This window comes from Protopterus annectens, chromosome 7.part0 (genome assembly GCF_019279795.1).
Source record: "Protopterus annectens isolate FY-2018-M chromosome 7.part0, PAN1.0, whole genome shotgun sequence".
Taxonomy (NCBI): domain Eukaryota; kingdom Metazoa; phylum Chordata; order Ceratodontiformes; family Protopteridae; genus Protopterus; species Protopterus annectens.
Window position 1 is genome coordinate 297,057,725 of NC_056739.1, and position 19,023 is coordinate 297,076,747.

Genomic DNA, 19,023 nt, shown 5'->3' on the forward strand with positions numbered 1-19,023 from the left:
CTTGTTGTGGTTGCATGCTTCTGCCCACCAAAAGAACTCTGCCCTTAGACAAGGTATGATTGGAATGACTGTTTCCAGGTCCTGAGAATGTTGACACCAAAGAATTTTTAAGTACCATTGATGTTTCCTCATATGCAGTCTTGCATATGGAATAAGCAGAATACATGAGGCCATGAACCCTAGGGCTTGCAGTATTTTCCTTGCAAATAGCTGGGTTCTGGTGGTCATTTGTTTGAAGTAGTTTGTCAGATAGATCTGTTTTTCTGAAGTGAGAAATGCCATCTGGGAAATTGTATCCAAGCTTGCTCCCAGGAATACAATCTTTTGACTGGGCACCAGTTGTGATTTCTTTTTGTTGATGGTGTACCCCAATGAAGTGAAAAAGGCTTTTTATAAATGCCAGGTGCTAAAGTAGCAATTCCTGACTGTCCGCCTGAATCAGGCAGTCATCCAAGTATGGGAAAATTTGGAAATTTCTCTGCCTGCAGTATGCAATGGCTGGAGCCAGGCACTTTGTGAATACTCTGGGCACAGTAGATAAGCCAAAGGGAAGTGCAGAGAACTGATAGTGCATAGAGCCTGCCCTGAAACTTAGATATTTTCTGCATGACTCCCTTATGGGGATGTGCAGATAAGCTTCTTTTAAGTCTAGAGTGACTAACCAGGCATCCTTGGCTAGCATAGGGAGAAGCTGTTGCAGGGTAAGCATTTTGAACTTTGGGACCACCAGAAAAGTGTTGAGAATTGATAGATCCAGGACTGGGCGTCAAGAGCCCTCTTTTCTGGGCACCAGGAAAAGCCTGGAGTAGAAACCCTGACCCCTTTGTTCTACTGGAACAGGTTGAATAGCTCTGATATTGAGCAGGGAAAGTACTTGCTTTTGAGCCTCTGCCCACTGGTTTGGAGAAAGGTCTGGAAACCAACTTGGGGTTGGCAGTGAATGGAAGTAGAATTTGTACCCCTGGGGTACAATGTTTAAAACCCATCAGTCCTGAGTAATGGACAGCCAGTTTTTTGCATATGAAGGGCAATTTTTACTCCTAGGGGCACAAGTAATTTGGCAGGGCTGGAAAGGATAATTGAAAAGTCATTGTGAATTTTTCCATAAGGGGGTGGCTTCCCACTCCCTGTTTTTGATGTGGGGGCACTCCATTGTTTAGATCTCTGCATACCCTGAGACTGTAGTCTGGGTGGCCTGTTTCCCCTGGGTTTGTTCTGGAAAGGCCTGGAAGGGTCTGGAAAGGACCAGTTTTTTGAAGGCCAATGCCTACTGAATCTAGGTGGCTGCACTTGTAAGAATTCTTTGACAGTTTGCATAGATTTAGCTTTTTATTCCATCTTTTTAAGAACTTCTTCTGCTTTGGTGCGAAACAAACAGTCCTTATTTAAAGGAGCATCTAGTAATTTGGATTTGACATGATCTGGCAGTGTCTGTTCCTTCAGCCAAGCATGCCTTCTCAGTACAGACCCAGTGACTGCAGCCCTGCAAGAAGCTTCTAGGGCATCAAAGCCACACTGCAAAGTATGCTTACTAACTTGGTTTGCAGAATGCATTAGCTCTTGTAAATCTTTATTTTCTGCACAATCTGGAAGTAAAACCATTTTTTGTTTAATTAGTTCCATAATATGTTGCTGGTACTTCAACATGTGAAACTGACAATTCAATGCCCTGATGGCAAGAGTTGCAAAGTTATATACCTTCTTACCCCATCTGTCTAAAGCTTTGGAATCCCTGTCTGAAGGGGTAGTATTTTTGGCTGTAATAGCCTTAATACCTTTAGGTCCCTGGCAAATGGTCTCTGGATCAGCAGTAGGATTCTTGAAGAGAAATTTGTGAGAATCAGGTACTCTGTAGTACCTGTCAGGTTTCTGGAGTACGACTGGATTCCATAAAAAACATCATCTACAACATCCAGGACGGGGGGGGGTATAGCTAGAGGCCTGTGCTGAGGCAACTCTAAAAATTCTCTGAGTCTCTTTTTGGACTGAGGATAGTCTTGGCATTCCCAGTGAAAATGCTCTCTTAAAGTATGCAAGATTTCACCAAAAGAAAAATCCTCTGGAGGGGAGGCAGAGGGAATGGATTCCTCTGCATTTGAATCCTCATAGGCTGATAAGGGCATGTCCTGATAATCAGAAGGGTCAGAGTCATCGGCCTCCTGGTCTGCAGAATCATTAGGAAACTCAATTCTTTGTCTTTTAGCAGGGGAAGGCTGGCTTCCCCTAATTAGGGTGATAAGGTCTTCAGCCGTTCTAAGCATTTGTTTTTGTGGCATGGGAGTTTGAGCATGTGCTTTGGTCATTGGTTTTCTAGGCATAGTGCATACTCTGGGCCTAAGAAACTCGGTAGTTTTGGCTAAAAATGAAGTCGGTTTGATCCAAACATCGGTAGGTTGGAATACACCCTCAGAAGCCGGTGCCTGCACATTGGCTCCGGACCCATCCAAGGTAGAGACATCCGCAGGTTCCATAGTCAAAAAAGCATTTTGTGGCATACTGGACTCCGAATGGGTCTCAGAAGTGGCCTGCGAATCCATAGAAGTGGGCATCAGGGGCTGCAAAGGCAGTTACTGCGGAAAATGGGATGCTAAAAGACATTGACTGAAAGAAAGAGTGGGGTGGCTCTGTAAGTGACGAGTGTGCAGTTTAGTTTAGATGTAGATATGGAGGTTGGAGACCCACATTCAGGACAGCAGTACATATTCCCCTCTATGCTCTTGGTGCCAGGAGATCATTTGTAAAATACTTATTGAAACAGATTTTTATGCACTTTTTGCTATCACTTTACTCTTTTTGGAGACAGTAGTAGTACCACTCTCTAGCACATCTAGCACATCTGGTGACAGCTACTACCTGCTTTCCACACTCTTCTCGACCATCTTGGTGATTATAGACCACAGCTATCCTCTATGGCTCCATACCACATATTCTGACCTTAAAGCTGCCATCTGTGCTTCCCATTCCATGTAATTACCCCCAACAGCTTGTAACCACGTGTAACTCCTATGCAATGTACGGTGCAATCATACAACTGTCTTCAAATTTCAAATCCATATGGTTCACTTAAAACCTGCAAACATCATGCCCTAGTCTCTGTCCACTTCTGCCCAAGTTTGTTGCTTCAGCAATGCCTGTACCCCTTTGTTCAAGAATGGCATTCAGTTAAATACTTTTTTTTTATTTTTAGCAATGCTTCTACAATTGCTTACCATCACATTCCACTTTCCTATGTAACTAAGCTTGTCCATGAAGTGACTGACAATGATTTGTGTGATCACTCACATGTGCCTGCCCAACTCCCCCCCCCCATGAACAAAATGCTGGTGTACTAGAGATTTCTTCTTTCCTCATGATTGGCATATATAAGTAGCAGGTGTGTGGGAGACAGCTACCCCCCACACACACATTAAGGGGTATAAGGGAGTATGCCCCCACTGCAAAACATTTTTTGTGTGATTTACTTTTTCAGAATGCAGTTCACATTCCCAGGGTTTCATTCATTTGTGATTGCAGTCTTGTGAGGTGATCACAAATCAGTCTGTGTGTTATGGAGCTGTATACATATCTATCTATTTATACAAACACACACACACACACACACACACACACACACACACACACACACACACACACACACACACACACACACACATACACACACATGAGTATTTAGAGCATATCATTTTGGGATAATTATAGTTATCATCAAGATGAATTCACCCAGGAATTTGGAGGTACCCTGGCAAAGCTCATTGCATGGTGGTAGGAGATCAACCTTCCTCAGCACCTCACAAGGAATGGCTATCAGAGAAAACCTTTGACATCATTACGTGGATTAGTTTTGGAATTTCATTCTTCTAAATTTTGTGTTTGAAAATATTTTCTAGTTTTACTTATTTTCAAGTTTGCTTTCAGCTCTTCTTTATGAATTTTTCTTGGTCTCCTCCAGTTTTTATCAAACATATATTTGTCTTCCCACTGCTTTCTACAGTGAGCAGTCATTTGAACCCTACTCACCATTCCCTGTTTTCATAATCATTTGCCATATACCTTTACTATACTTAGATATCATTCCTAGAAGGAATTTCAGAATTGCCTCTAACAAAGCTAAAGGTTAACGTAGACCATTATTATCACCTGCTTTCCCAAAACAGGATGTTTTCTCTGTCTCTCTCTTTCTGTCTTCATACTGTCATAGAAGCTTCTGCCAAACCATTACACTCTAAATTAAACTCAAAACAGACCTTCCACTTCTCTCCCTTCTAACTTTTATGAATATCTAGCTCACATAATCTATATTAAGTTCAGCTATATCTTCTAATACACCTGCTTATCCCTGTTCTTTACTCTCTAATCCCTCCAAAATCCCCAAACATCATTACCCCAATGTCTCATCATACTCAGATGTACATTTCCTGTGTGTTTCTCCTGTTTACTAGTATGACTTCCCCTTCATATTGTAGAAATGCTTCTAGAAATGACAACTGTGGGTAAGCATACTCACCATAACAGCAGTCAAGATAAATATAGTGACTGTAACCGTAAAGCATTACATGTGCGTTATTAGCCCACCCCTCTATATGTCTCTCAGGCTGCATTATGAAAAGTAGTTGCTTATTACCCTCCCTGATGTTTCCAGTGAGGGCTTCTGCCAGAACAGACTGAGGGAGGCAGATCTCCTTCTGGCTGGCTGTTATTACCTGTGCATATTCTTACCACTTGCTTGATCTGCATTTCCACATCAAGGAAGGGTGAATGTAGTAAGTCCTTAAACAGCAAGAATCATTAATTATACAGAATATAAACATACAGACATGAGCAATTTGACTGTAGATTTCAGTGTCTGCTTAACAGTATAGCCTAAATGAGACATAGATAACAGAATAAATGCACATCGGAATCTTTAAATAAATGGAGGTGTAAAGTAAGTCAAGGTCCTGTGGCTGAAAGAATAGAGTACTGCTGACCATATTCCTGAATGACAAAATATAGATAAAAAATATCTGCTTCAGTGTCAGAATAAGTAGTAATATACAAAATATGCATTTCTTATGAAAAAGTATGATAAAGATACAAAGGTGATTAGTAACTGTATGACTTCATGATGAAGTAACCTATGTCAGACTCATGTAACCACAAGAAATTCTATAGCTAAAAAATCAATACACATCTCTGTGGGTTGGATATATATATATATATATATATATATATATATATATATATATATATATATATATATATATATATATATATATATATATTTGGGTCTACCTGAAAAGACGGAAGTCCCACATTACCAAATCTGAAATGATCGAGATGACATCGCTGAAGGGACAAAACACAAAAAACACAAAGCACATCATGTCAAACCCACCCAGATAGGGGGCCATGCCCCCTACACCCCTCCAACTGAATATACCAACTCTGGGATCGCACTACAGTGGGGAAAAGGGCAAATTTCCCAGTTTGGCCAACTGTCCCTTTTCTCTGTATAAAAGCTCGGTAATCCATGGTGTTGGTGTTTTTCCACTTCAGAGATGTCATCTTGATAATTTTGGATTCAGTAATGTAGGATTTCGGTCTTTTCAGGTAGACCTATATATATATATATATATATATATATATATATATATATATATATATATATATATGTGTGTGTGCAGAAATGCTTGTAAATGGATAAACTTAAGTAAGTGAAGGAAGATATATTATCAGTGTAAGTTTAGATAAGCAGACTTAGCTGAGCACTAGAAAGATAACCTAAAATGTAAGTACTAGGCTAGCTACCTTTGAGGGCTATTTTAAGCCTAGACAATGTCCATTTTTGTGCTCAAATTAACCTATCCCATTTGGTTACAGGCTGGCTTTACCTATCCCATAGTCAACAATTATATATTACCCTTAATGAAAATAACTGGGATCATATCATAGACAATTTTAGATTATAACTTTTATAATTTGATACAGAGGGGGCCCATACATGGGATAAAGCATTTTGGAGGTGCCCGTACCTATCAACTGTACAGATTTTCGCAGAATGTTCAGATTTTTGCCTCATATTTTTGGTCCACTTTTCATAAAATTGTGGTTTTCTGACAAATTAGTGTCTAATCATTCACAACTGAAGTTAGAAAATAATGACAGAAATTTGAGTTTCGGACTTTATACCCATCAGAAAAATTCATCCTAATGCAAAGGCTGTTATTCTATCAACTTTCTAAGTTTGTAAGAGCAAACATTTTAAAAATTGTTCCTATTTTTTTGGGCCTTTGTCCCACTTTTATTTATTTCTTTGTCCAGACTTCTTGCTCTAAGAGGTTGAGAGGCATAGAGCTGCCACTCTCCTTTGGTAGTACAGGGGACAATCTTGGGGTAAATTTTCTGTTTCCTATTCATAGATGCAAGTTGTGCTTGAATATGGACAGGGATGAACTTTGTTTTATGTGGATGGTGGAGAGTCTATCCAGGAGCAGTGGTATCTACTGCAAGATATATCTGTCCCTCCGGACCATTCTGATGATGTTGCAGAAGATGTCTAGATCTCTAGACTGGTCATTTCTGATGCCATTTGCCTTCCAGATGTGCAGTAAATCCATCAGTACTGGGTTGGAGGATGCCTTGCATGACAGACACAGGTTAGCTCTTAGCAATCTGTTAGATACCAAGTATAGTGTCGGCGCTTTGAATCAGTTCATGTAAGACAGGTTGTTTATGCCTTGTATACTTTTAGTAAACTATCTCTGTAAGCATTCCAGTGGTTGTATGTGGCTGGACAGATATATACCAAAGGAGGTATTATATTCAATGATTGGCCTAATAAGTGCTAAGAAAATGGGGACAATGACATCCATAGATCTAGACACATTTACAAGCTGTGCAGTATAGAAGGATCTTCTTACAACAATGAACACATATTGGTTGAAAGTTAGGTGACTATTCACATAAGTTCCCAAAACCCAAACAACTGGGTCAGCTTTTAGGGGAGTATTGAAAATGCTGTAGTTCCTAAGATAGATAACTTCCCAAAGGATACAATGATGCACTTTTTGGCATTTGGTTTCGCTCCATGATTTTGGCACCGGTTTTATTTGAGACAAACCTTCCTGCAGGATGGCTAAGCCATCTGGGGATTCAGTGACTGCTCCTAGCTTGCAATCATCTGCAAAGTAAGTCAGCCGGAGGAGCCCTTTGGTATTAGCTTTTACTTCAAAAAAGTAAATGTCAAATATGAGATGTGCTAGCACAGACCCTGGGGGACGCCAGTGGTGGTCTGCCTGTAGAGGTAACTTCCCCTATTTTGATTTTGTACAGCCTATCTATGAGTCAGTTTTCAATTCACTGGGTGACATAGGGGTTTATTCTCAGTTTACTTAGCTTTTCTACTATGCTTGAGCGGGGAATTATGTTAAAAGCTTTGGCCAGGTTGAGGTATGCAGGATGTACCATTTTGCCTTCATCCATAGCCTTGGTGACCTTTTCAAAAAATCCAAACTGGGACAATTCCAATTTTTGGAGGGTCCATATGTCCTTATTGATTACATCCATGATAAGTCTTTCCATGGCTTTGCATATGAGGCTGGTCAGACTTATGGATCTGTAATTGCCTGGTTTGTGGAAGGTCCACCCTTATGCAGCAGAATTACTTTAGAAACTTTACAATCACTTGGGCAAAACATTGTGGAGGCTGAACAGTGTTGTTAATGGTGTCGCTAATTTGTGTTTCATGCTATTTAAGATGCATCCATGGACACAGACACGCACTGGCCACTGGGAGAATGGTGCACAAGGAATCCAAAATAGCAGATAGCATGAAGGCAGTTGCTGGTGCTGTGGTGGTATCATTACGTGATTCAGAAAAGTTATTTCAGCAAAGCTTGTTTGTTTCCGACATTTTGGAAGTTTGATTTTGTGATATAGACCCATTATTACAACCCTCCAGTCAGGAGAGTTGCAGGATGATATTTTGGGTGAACTGTTAATGTAGAACAAGCTGGAGAGTGGAAAAAATGTTGCTTGGGGTGGAATTGTGGATAAAATCCATTCAGAGGAATCTGAAGTCATTCTGAAAGAAGACACTCTAAAAAGGGAATCATATGCTGAGACTGTTAAGGACAATGCAGGTAAAGTGGTGGGAGTGCAACAGAATAAAGGTAATGTTAACAACCAAAGAAAATTTGTTGTAAGAATCCAGAATAAAGAAGAAAAAGAAATGGACAGGTATGACACTTGGGATAGTTTGATGGTGCCATTAGTTGTAAAGGATCATGAGGTAAGAGTTTTGTTCTTATTCATAAAAAGACATTTTGTGACATTATATTTGAGACTGGTTCTGTTATGGAAAGCTGTTTTTGGGGCAGTATGGAAAGAAAAAGAAAGTACAGTTATGTACACTTACCATAAATGTAGATGTTCAAGTGTATTCACTGTTGCAGTACTGACTACTGGGAATTCCTGCCCTGAAAGCCCTCTGTCAGCTTGACTATCAGAGATAAATCTTTCTGGCTCTCAGTCTAGCAGATGCCCAGACCGACCTAAGTACGCTTAGGTATAAAGGTAGCCGGTCTGTGTCGGAACACCAGTCTTTTACTGCCCGCAAAAAAAGGAACCCTGAGAAGACTGGAGGTATCCCAAAGTATAGTCTGGCAGAGAAGGAGAGGCCAAGGAGGGGTTCCCTTGGCTGAGATGCACAGTCACAAAATGCCTATAAGCAGGCTAAGGGGGAAGGAGGGTGGGAAAGAAGACTGCTACAGTGAATACACTTGAACATCTACATTTATGGTAAGTGTACACAACTGAACTATGTTCTTTGTGTTTCACTGTTGGAGTCCTGATTATTGGGAAGATTCCCAAAGCAGAAAAAAGGGCAGAAGTATGCTAGGGTGAAGAAAATATGCCCTGCAGGATAGCAGTGGCAAACACTACTCTAGATTTGCAGAAGGTTGCCAAATGGTAGTGTTTGGGGAAGGTATGAACCAAAGACCAGGTGGCTGGCTCTAAGATGTACTTGGTGGGAACCCCCTTGATGAAGGCAGCAAAAGTAGTAGTAGCCCTGGTGGAGTAAGATCTAACCCCAACCAGGGCTACCTTGCCATGAAAGCTATAATAGAAGGAAACACAGTGGTAGATCCATTTGGAAATAGTTTCCTTGGAAGCTGGTTTACCCTCTGCACCAGGGGCAAAGTAAATGAAAAGCTGTTCAGTTTTTCTCAAGGCTTTTGTCCTATCCAGGTAAAAATGTAAATGACTGTGAACATCCATGAAATGAGGGATTCTCTCCCCTTTATTTTGCAGATTGGGAGAGAAGGTTGGTAGATGGATGGTCTGATACAGGGTTTTATCAGAGATCACCTTGGACATGAAGGATGGGTTGGTCCTAAGGGAAACCCTGTCCTTGTGAAAAATAAGAAAGGGTTCAACTTCCATGACAGCCTGCAGCTCAGACACCCTCCTGGTGTTTTCCAAATCAGAAACTTGAGATCAGCAGAAGCTGCTAGCTCAAAGGGAGGCAAAGTTAATTTTTCTAAAACAAAGTTCAGGTCCCATGGAGGCAGAGACTTCCTTTAGGAAGGCCTAATGTGTATGACCCCCCTGAGAGACTGTTGTAAGAGTGAGTGGGAAAAGATAGGAGATGGCAAAAGCATCGATTTTAATTGAAGAATAGGAAAGACCTTGATTTAGCAGTTAAGTGAGGTATTCACGGATGTTTGTAATATGAACTGACCATGGCTCTAGGTGGAGGTCTTTGCACCAGATACAGAATCTTTTCCATTTGGCTTTGTAAGATTTCCTACTGCTAGGTCTCCTGGACTCTTTGAGGATGTCTAGCACCTGTTTACTTAGGGTGGCACCTGTGTAAGTCATTGTGGGATCATCCATGCTGTCAAGCTGAGGGTAGATAGGCTGGGATGAACAATTCTTCCCTCATTTTGAGTAAGGAGGTCCACCCTGTGAGGCAGAATCCACTGTGGCTGGTTGGAGAGTTGGAGGAGGAGAGGGTACCAATGCTCTCTGGGCCAGTATGGAGCTATCAGAATTGCTTTGGGCCCTCCTCCCTTATCTTGAGCATGACCTGAGGAATTACAGGTATGGGAGGGAAAGCATAAATGAAAAGTTGGGTGTATGGAAAGGAGAAGGCATCTGTTTTCCAGACTGACTTTTGTTTGATCCTGGTGCAGAACCTTTGTAACTGTGTGTTCTCTTTGGATGCAAAGAGATCCACTTGAGGAACCCCCCCAGGATTGAGTTATGGTCTTGAAAATCTCTGGGTGCAGGTGCCACTCATGAGAGTCCATAAGATCCCTGCTGAGGCAGTCTTCAAAAACATTCTGAACTCCGGGGAGGTATGTGCCATGAGATGCAGTCCCAGAGAGTGTGGTGTTTCCCAGATTTGCATTGCCAGATGGCACAGGGGGTAGGAATGTGTTCCTCCCTGTCTGTTGATGTACTACATTACTGTGGTGTTCTGCCTTTACTAGCAGGATGCTTGGTGTCTATTTTTCTTTGAAGGCTGTTAGACCTTTTTGTATAGCCATGAGTTCTTTTCAGTTGATGTGTTTGTTGATGAGGATGCATGAAGCCATGTACCCCATGGCTCTTAATAATCCCCTTGCTGAAATTTGATCCTTCATTTGGATTCTTTGGAAGTAACCTGTTTGAAAGGACAGTTTTTCTGGGCAGAGGAATGCCTTATGGAGGGTGGTGTCCAGAAGGGCCTCCAGGAAATCAATCATTTTGGTTGGTGAAGTGATGGACCTCTGGGGGTTCAATGTCAACCACAGAGAAGATAGGAAGTTCTGGGTGAATTGGAGATCCTTGAGTAGTTTGTTGGGATCTGTTGACTGTACAAGGCAGTTGTCCAGGTAGGTATAGATTTGTATTCCCTTGGTCCTGCAGAAAGCAATTACTGGAGCCAGGCACTTTGTGAACACTCTTGGTGCAGTAGATAAGCCAAAGGGCAGAGCAAGAAATTGATAATGACTGGATCCTGTCTTGAAGTGAAGGAACCTTCTGTGGGATTCCTGTATAGGAATGTGAAGGTAGGCATCTTTTAGGTCTAGAGAGACCATGAAGGTCTGCATGGACAGTATGGGAAGTAGCTTTTGAACAGTTAACATTCTGAATTTGGGAACCAAGAGAAACTGGTGGAGTTTTGACAGGTCCAGGATAGGGAGCCAAGAGCCTTCTTTCCTGGTGACCAGATACAGTGTGGAATAGAATCCTATCCCTTGCTGAGGAGAAGGGACTAGGTCTACTGCTCTTTGCACACAAAGATTTTGGATTTGAACCACGGCCTCTGTCATTTGATTTAGGGGGACATCTGAAAAACCTGAGGATTTTAATTGCTCTTTGAAAGTGAGCTTGTAGACTTTTGCAAGAATGTCTAGAACCCACTTCTCCAAGGTAAGCATGGTCCAGGAATGATAAAAAAGAGACAACCTTCCTCCTAGCTTTGGGATATGTAGCTTTGGGGTGGGGGTGGAAGTGGGGTGGCTGAGTTATTGAGTCTCTGGAAGTGGCTTTGGATCTGGAGGAAATCTCTCACCATTTGCATAGACATGGCTTAGTCCTCCATCTTTTTCAGCACTTCTTCACTTTTGAGTTAAAAAGAACATCCCTGTCAAGGGTGGAATCTATCAAATTACTCTGAACATGGTCCGGAAGGGCTTGTTCTCGGAGCCATGCACGTCTTCTAATCACTGATCCAGTATTGGCAGCTCTGCAAGATGCTTCCATGGCATCATATCCAAAGTGTAGAGAATGCTTAGCAACCTGTGCACTAGCATGACAGAGTTCTGATAGTTCTTTAGAAAGGTTTTTGTCCTCCAGGACAGGCACCGTCTGTTTAAGTTGGTCAAGAATAGTCTGCTGGTACTTAGTCATATGAAATTGGCAGTTGAGGGCCCTCATAGTGAGAGTGGCAAAGGTATAGACCTTCTTGACAAACCTGTCAAGGGCCCTGTTCTCTTTATCTGTAGGAAGAGGACTTTTGGAAGAACTGTCTCTGGCTGTCTTAAGTCCTGGTGTGATCAATTCAGGCTCAGAAGAGGGGATTTTGTAGAGAAATTTGTGGGAATCCTGAACACAGTAAAATCTGTATGGTTTTTGAGGAGCAGGGGGTAGAGAGTAAGGCTTAAGAGAAGATTCCTGGAAGACATCATCCACCACTTCCAGAATTGGAGGGATACTGTAGGGATAGCCAAAGGCTTATGTTCCCGTAAGTCCAGAAACTCCCTAACACTCTTCTTAGCTGGTGGGTAATCCTGAGCCTCCCATTGGAAATGCTGTCTCATGGTATGGAGGGTTTACCCAAAGGTGAAATCCTCTGGTAGAGAGGCAGAAGGGAGAATCTCTTCAGACTCAAGAGTCCTCATAGGAAGTGTATGAAGGGCCCTCTTCAGATCCTGATACAACTGAGTCTTCCCCAGATATGGGAGGGGGGGGGATCCTGATAAGTTTCAGGAGGTTCAACCCTTTTCCTTTTTCCAGTGGTTACAGTTTGTCTAGACCTGACAAGAGAAAGATGATCTTCTGCCAGTCTGATGAGGTCCTGCTGAAAACTCTGAGGAGCTGAGCCAGAAGGCCTATGTGCAGGCCTAGGAACAGAAGGACTCCTAGGAGTGGTTAAGGTCTTAGGCCAAGGAGTGTCCAGAGCCCTGATGTCTGTCTCTCTTTCGAGGATGCTGAAAATGCACCAGAGCTGGAGTGGGCTGAGGCCTCATTGCCAAGTCTCTGGGTGGTGCAAGCTCTTCGGAAGCCAAGGCCTGCTGAGCATTCCTGAATCCAACTAACAAGTCGCTGTTGAAGACTTTAGTAGAAGTGGAAGGGAGAGATGGCATGTTGGACTCTGAAATGGTCTTGACAGAGACCCAAGTCACTGATTCTGGAAGCAAAGGAGGCTGCTTAGGTGCCTCACCTTGTTCAAGAATAACAAGCCTGGAAGGAGAGTCAGGTGGAGATAGATTGTCATCCAAAGGCCTAAGCTTTTGCTTTTCATTTTTCTTGTGCTTAGGATGGTCAAATTCGGTACGACTGACAGACACCATAAACAATGTTTGATCAGATTGTCAGCTAAGAAACTTTGCAAGAAATTCAGCCCTATGCCTGATAGCCCTAGTATTAAAATGCACACAAAAGCTACAGTTAGCAACATCATGATTAGGGCCTAGGCAAGTAACACAAAGGAAATTAAAGTCTCTGTATGGGATCTGCTTTCCACAACAGAGACAGGTATTGACTTTATCAACATGAGCAAGGAAAGAAAAGGTTCCCCAACAAGGTACTTATCTGTCTGTAGACACTTCTCTCTGGTATGGACTGACCGATGCACTTGAATGCTGCTTTGGTACTTCACGTCTTTCGCAGCAAGAAAAGACTGTTCTGATGCAGGCTGGCTACCTTTATACCTGAGCATACTGGCGTTGGTCAGGACGCCTGCCAACCTGGGAGCCGGAAAGATTTATCCCTGGTAGTTGGGCTGACAAGGGTTTTCAAGGTAGGATATCCCAATAGTCAGGAGTGCAACAGTGAAACATGAAGAACATCTGTAATCCCTGAAATTCCTATGTGGTTAAAGCATTTCACAGGGAAACAAGAAAGAAAATATATGTTCAGTTTTGAAGTGAAGTTGAAAATGAGACTCTGAAGAGACATTTAAGTAAATTATGGAAAGAAGTTATGGATATTAGTAAAGTTTATGAAAATAGCGTTTATGGACTGGTGGATGGGACTGTTGTATTGTATTTAAAATGGAAAAAGAGAAACGTGCTCATATTTCTAGTATGAAAAGTGTAGAAGGCAATAAGTGCACTGTAAAATATGGGGGGCCAACACAAAACATGCCTTTTCTGTAGGAAAGGATAATCATTTGACAACTAATTGTGATAAAAGGAACAGTTACATTTGTGGGGAAACAGGTCATGACACAAAAAAAATGTGAAATGAAATGTTATAAATGTAACAAAAGTGGGCATTTATGAATAGACTGTAATACAGGGAGAAAGGATGAGGAAAAGGACAATAAAGGTGAGGAAAATAAAAGTGAAGAAAAGATGTGAAGAGAAGAAATGGTAACAATAGAAGATAAAGAGGAAGCAGAGAAGCAAAAACAGACCAAAGATAAAGTTAAAGACAGCAGTGAAACAGAACACATTATAGAAGAAGGTTCTGAAATAAGTGATGAAGATATACACTGGAAAATAGTTAATGGGGAAAAATTATATCAGTAAAAGAGTAAGAGAAAGAAAAATAGCTCACAGTGATAAGTGTAAAATATACTGTAAATGAGATAAATGTTTGAATTTATCTAAAGGTATGCACAATTTCTAGTAAGCTACAACATAGACATAGGCATAAGTTATTTCAGCAAATGTAAATAGCATTAAAATATAAGTAGAAGAACAAGCATCTTAAATTGGTGAAGTGTGACACTGACATAAAAATATTGGAAGCTGTAATGTTTCTGTCACAAGAGAGATTACACAAAATCTCCTCTCCGGTCCAGCTGGTGAATCTGGGAATCTTGAGGCAATGTTATAACTGCCTCATGTACACAGACAACCCTCTCCTCCTCCCGCATAACACAAATACTTGCGAGAGATGCAGCTATTTAGCCAAACTGGAGGCTGAGCTCTCTCAACTCAGGTCTGGCAAGACCAGACAGGAGGAGAAGGAAACTACACACACCACAAAACCAGCCTCACATAATGCTACCACACCACTGAATCAAACACATAAACACACAAAGACATACTCGGAGGCTGTGAGTCAGAATTTACCTAAACAGCAGAGGCCTCCAAAGCAGACACCCAAACAACTGCTACCTCAAGACACCCCACAAGCAACACATAAACCACAAAAGCAGTGTGCAAAGCAGTCACAGCCCTTAAGGCCAAATACAACACCAAACATACTTGTCATAGGTGACTCCATTGTCAGACACACTGACGTCCCACTCACCAGGCTGAACAAGGAGAGGGTCACAGTAATCGGGCGCTAGAATCCGCCACATAACACAAGCACTCGGGTCACTCCACGGCAAGTACAAATATGACACAGTCATTGTCCATGCTGGTGTGAACGACCTGAGAGACTACATGAAAAGAGACATAGAGGAGCTCTCTGATTATGTAGCCCAGATAGGTATGACCCTGACCCTGAGCAGTATCCTTCCTTCACCAAGAATGATGCCACAATATAGAGACAAGATGATCAGCTTTAACAATTGGCTTAATGTCTGGTGTCATTCAAAGGGGATCAGTGTCTGTCTGCCTGGGATGACATGCTTGACAAGCCACGCAAGGGACGGCTTGCACCTGTCACCCCTGGGACTCGGATATTGGCTAAGGCTCTTGCCACCCCATAGTGCCTTTTTAGGCAAGGCTCAAATTCTAAACCTACCACCCTAGAAAACAAAAATGGGAAGAAACTGAGGGTAATGCTGCTCAATGCCAGAAGTCTAAATCTCAAAATGCCGAGGCCCTTCTCAGTATAGAGAACATTGATGTCTGTGCTGTAACTGAAACCTGGTTCAAGGCTCCTGAGCGCACCCCGGCACTATTAGGATTTACCTCATATCATGCGCCCCAAAACCTGGACCACACCACAAAAGGAGGGGTGTATCCATATTCATAAAGGATACCCACACCTCCAGGTTGGTGGCAACAAACCATCCAGGTGCAACTAACCATAGGCAAAACTGCTCTACAAATTGTAGCATGCTACAGGCCACCCTCTCAAACTCAGGAACCCCACACAGCCTTCCTGAAGACACTGGAGGGTATAAATGTATCTCCAAACACCATCATATTGGGTGACTTCAACTACCCGAATATAGACTGGGAACATTACTCAAGCCCTAACTTTCTAGCCCAACGGTTCCTGGAGTTCATAAATTCAAATACCATGGAACAGCTAGTCACTGTTCTCACGAGAGGAGAAAATATACTAGATCTCATTATCACAAACATGGGGACAAAATATTCCACTCCGGAAGTATACCGCTCGTTGGTGGGATCTGATCATAAACTAATCTCACTGGAAATCCAGCCCCACCCCAAACAAAAAAGACCACAGTGAAGAACGTCTCTAAAGCAAACTTCACACTACTCAAGACTGGTGTGGTATCCTTCAAGGCCCCTGAGCCAGTGGAAACCACAACCCAAGCTGCGGAAGCCCTTACAAATGCCTTCTATGAACACCACCAGGACTGCATGGATCAGGCAATCCCAAATAAAACCAAGACTCTTTCCACAAAGGGCAAATGTCCAGTCTGGTGGACCCCAGCCATTAACAAACTTTACAATAAGAGGAGAAAGCTATTACATGATAGAACAAAATCCATAAAAGGGAAGTCACCCCTGATCATTATTAGTAAAAAAATACGAGCACTCATAAAATCAACTAAGGCCAATTTTGACAGAAAAATTGCCATGGATTCAAAGGACAATCATAAGGCCTTTTTCAGCTATGTTAGGAACCTGGGTGGAAACTCCCAGATATGCTCAGAATTAGTCCAAAATGATACAAAAATCACTGAACCCACAGACATTGCCAACATACTGGCAGACAGGTTCAGTGCAAACTTCACCCCCCTCTCCCCCCCTAAATTAGAGAACTATCCCAGCGGAGTGTAGCCTCCCAGACATCTCAAATGCGCAGGTGAAAGCTGCTCTCTATAGCTAAAAACACAGCATCAATGGGACGATGGTGTCCCCGCTGTGTGCTACCTAACTAAATGAGGAATTAAACCCGCATAAGGCAGCTGTTTAATCTCAGCTTTACCACAGGATACGTGCCCAAGGAGTGGCGACGGCAACTGTGGTCCCACTCCACAAAGGCGTGCCTCTACGGACCCTGGTAATTACCACCCATAAGCTTAACAAGTCTAGTCTGCAAAGCTATGGAGAGGATCATAATGGAGCTCATAAACAAAGATATAGGGGACTTGCAGAAATTGGACCCGACCCAGTTTGGCTTCACAAGGGAAGATCAAGCCTTTGAACTTGGTCGACTTCTTGAAACAGTCACCAAGGCCATTGATGAGGAAAGGCAGTCCATACAGCCTACCTTGACCTTGCAAAGGCTTTCGACACAATATCCCACTCGGGTATTGTAGAAAAACTTACCAGCTTAAATGTAAACCCATATGTCACAAGATGGGTTGCAAACTGGCTTAAGGACAGAACCCACAGGGTTAGAGTTGCTGGCGCTATGTCAGACTCCAAGCCTGTCACAAGTGGTGTCCCACAGGGCTCAGTCCTTGGCCCCCTATTGTTCGGCATCTACTTCTCAGAAGTACAGGCCAACATGGGAGGACTTTGGCTGACAAAGTTTGCAGACGACTGCAAACTGGGTGCCATAGTGGAAAGTGCATCAGACATGGATATCCTTCAGAAGGGACTCACGGAAACAGATAGCTGGTGCCAGAGCCATGTCCTGAAGTTAAACGCCAAAAAATGTATAGTCATACCCTTCGGTAAAAACAAGGTAACCCCAAGCTACCATATAGGTGGCAATCCACTAAGCACAGAAGAGGTTATCAGCGACCTGGGGACCCAGGTTGACAGTGGCCTTTCTTTTGACACTCACATTGCTAAAGTGGTTAGAAAGACCTTCTACATTGCCCAACTGATCATGAAGGGATTCACATCCAGATCTAGTGAGGTTATTGTTCCCCTGTACTCTTCACTTATCAGACCAATGATCGAGTATAATGCCCCATTCGGGATGTATCTCACCCGACATCTGCAGCAATTGGAGAGACCCCAAAAGTTCCTCACCAAAAGGATAAAGGGACTCCAAAATCTGTCATATGCTGCCAGATTGAAGAAACTCCAGCTCTATTCAGTCGCATACCGTCTGCTCAGAGGTGACATGTGCCTGACATACAAGGCCATGTCCAACCTGGAATTAATGGACATGCTCCACCTCAAAAAATCCAAATCCACCAAAACCACTAGAGCAAGCGACTTAAACCTTAGCACGGATATAAATAGGACGTGCTGGAGGGATAGATTTATCACTCAGAGACTCCCTATGCTGTGGAATAAAATCCCAGTCCATGTGAGGCAGAGCACCTCACTAGCTCTGTTCAAGAGAAATCTTGACCTGTGGGTGGGAGATCGTAGGTTTACCCCGGGAATCATCTCTGTGTCACTGCTGGACAGTGGCACAACAAACTAATGGGCACAGTATTTTTTCATATAAGGGGTGGCATAAGCCACAAAAATTTGGGCTAGGCTTATAAATGCCTTAGGGCAGATAGCCTAGTATAAACCTATGAACCTATGAACCTATAACAGAAAAGCTTTGGGGAGGAGACACAATATTAAACTTAGGAGAAGAACCATGCTCTGGCAGAGTGGTGCTTTCTAGGAAGTCAGTGAAGTATTGAATGTAACAATGTAACATTGGTAACCTGAAGAAGCATACCAGTGTGTATGCGAAACCGCTCGTTTTTTGGAACAAATTATATTTTTATTACATCGTGGTGATCCTTGCTTGGTGTTCCTGAGAACATTGGTAAAGATGGGAAGATTCAGTATCGTACATCTCAGATGGAATAATCAGGTATATTAAATTATAATTAAATTATAGCACTGTACACTTATGAGTAAAGAAAGAGAAAATGTATATAATACAATTCTGGATTACACAGTAATAAATATTGAAACATTGATGGGAGATTTTAATTGTGATTTGAGAGGAAAAACAAGAGAGGCAATGATGTTACAAAAATGTCTGAGGTTATAAAACGTGGCAATTTAAAGATCTGGAACATTAATTCATGGACATAACAGTTGAGGTATACATAAGACAGAAATAGATTATTTTATTGTATCACAAGCTTTAAATAATGTTTAAGAGATGCTTAATAACAGGATTTTCAGATTATTCAGCCATATAGATAGAGTATATCAGATTGAGAAAAGAAAAAAAAAACGAATACATAAAAAATTATGGGATGATAATAGAAAGAAAATAATTATACAGTTATGGAAAGATCAGATTTCCACTACAGTATAT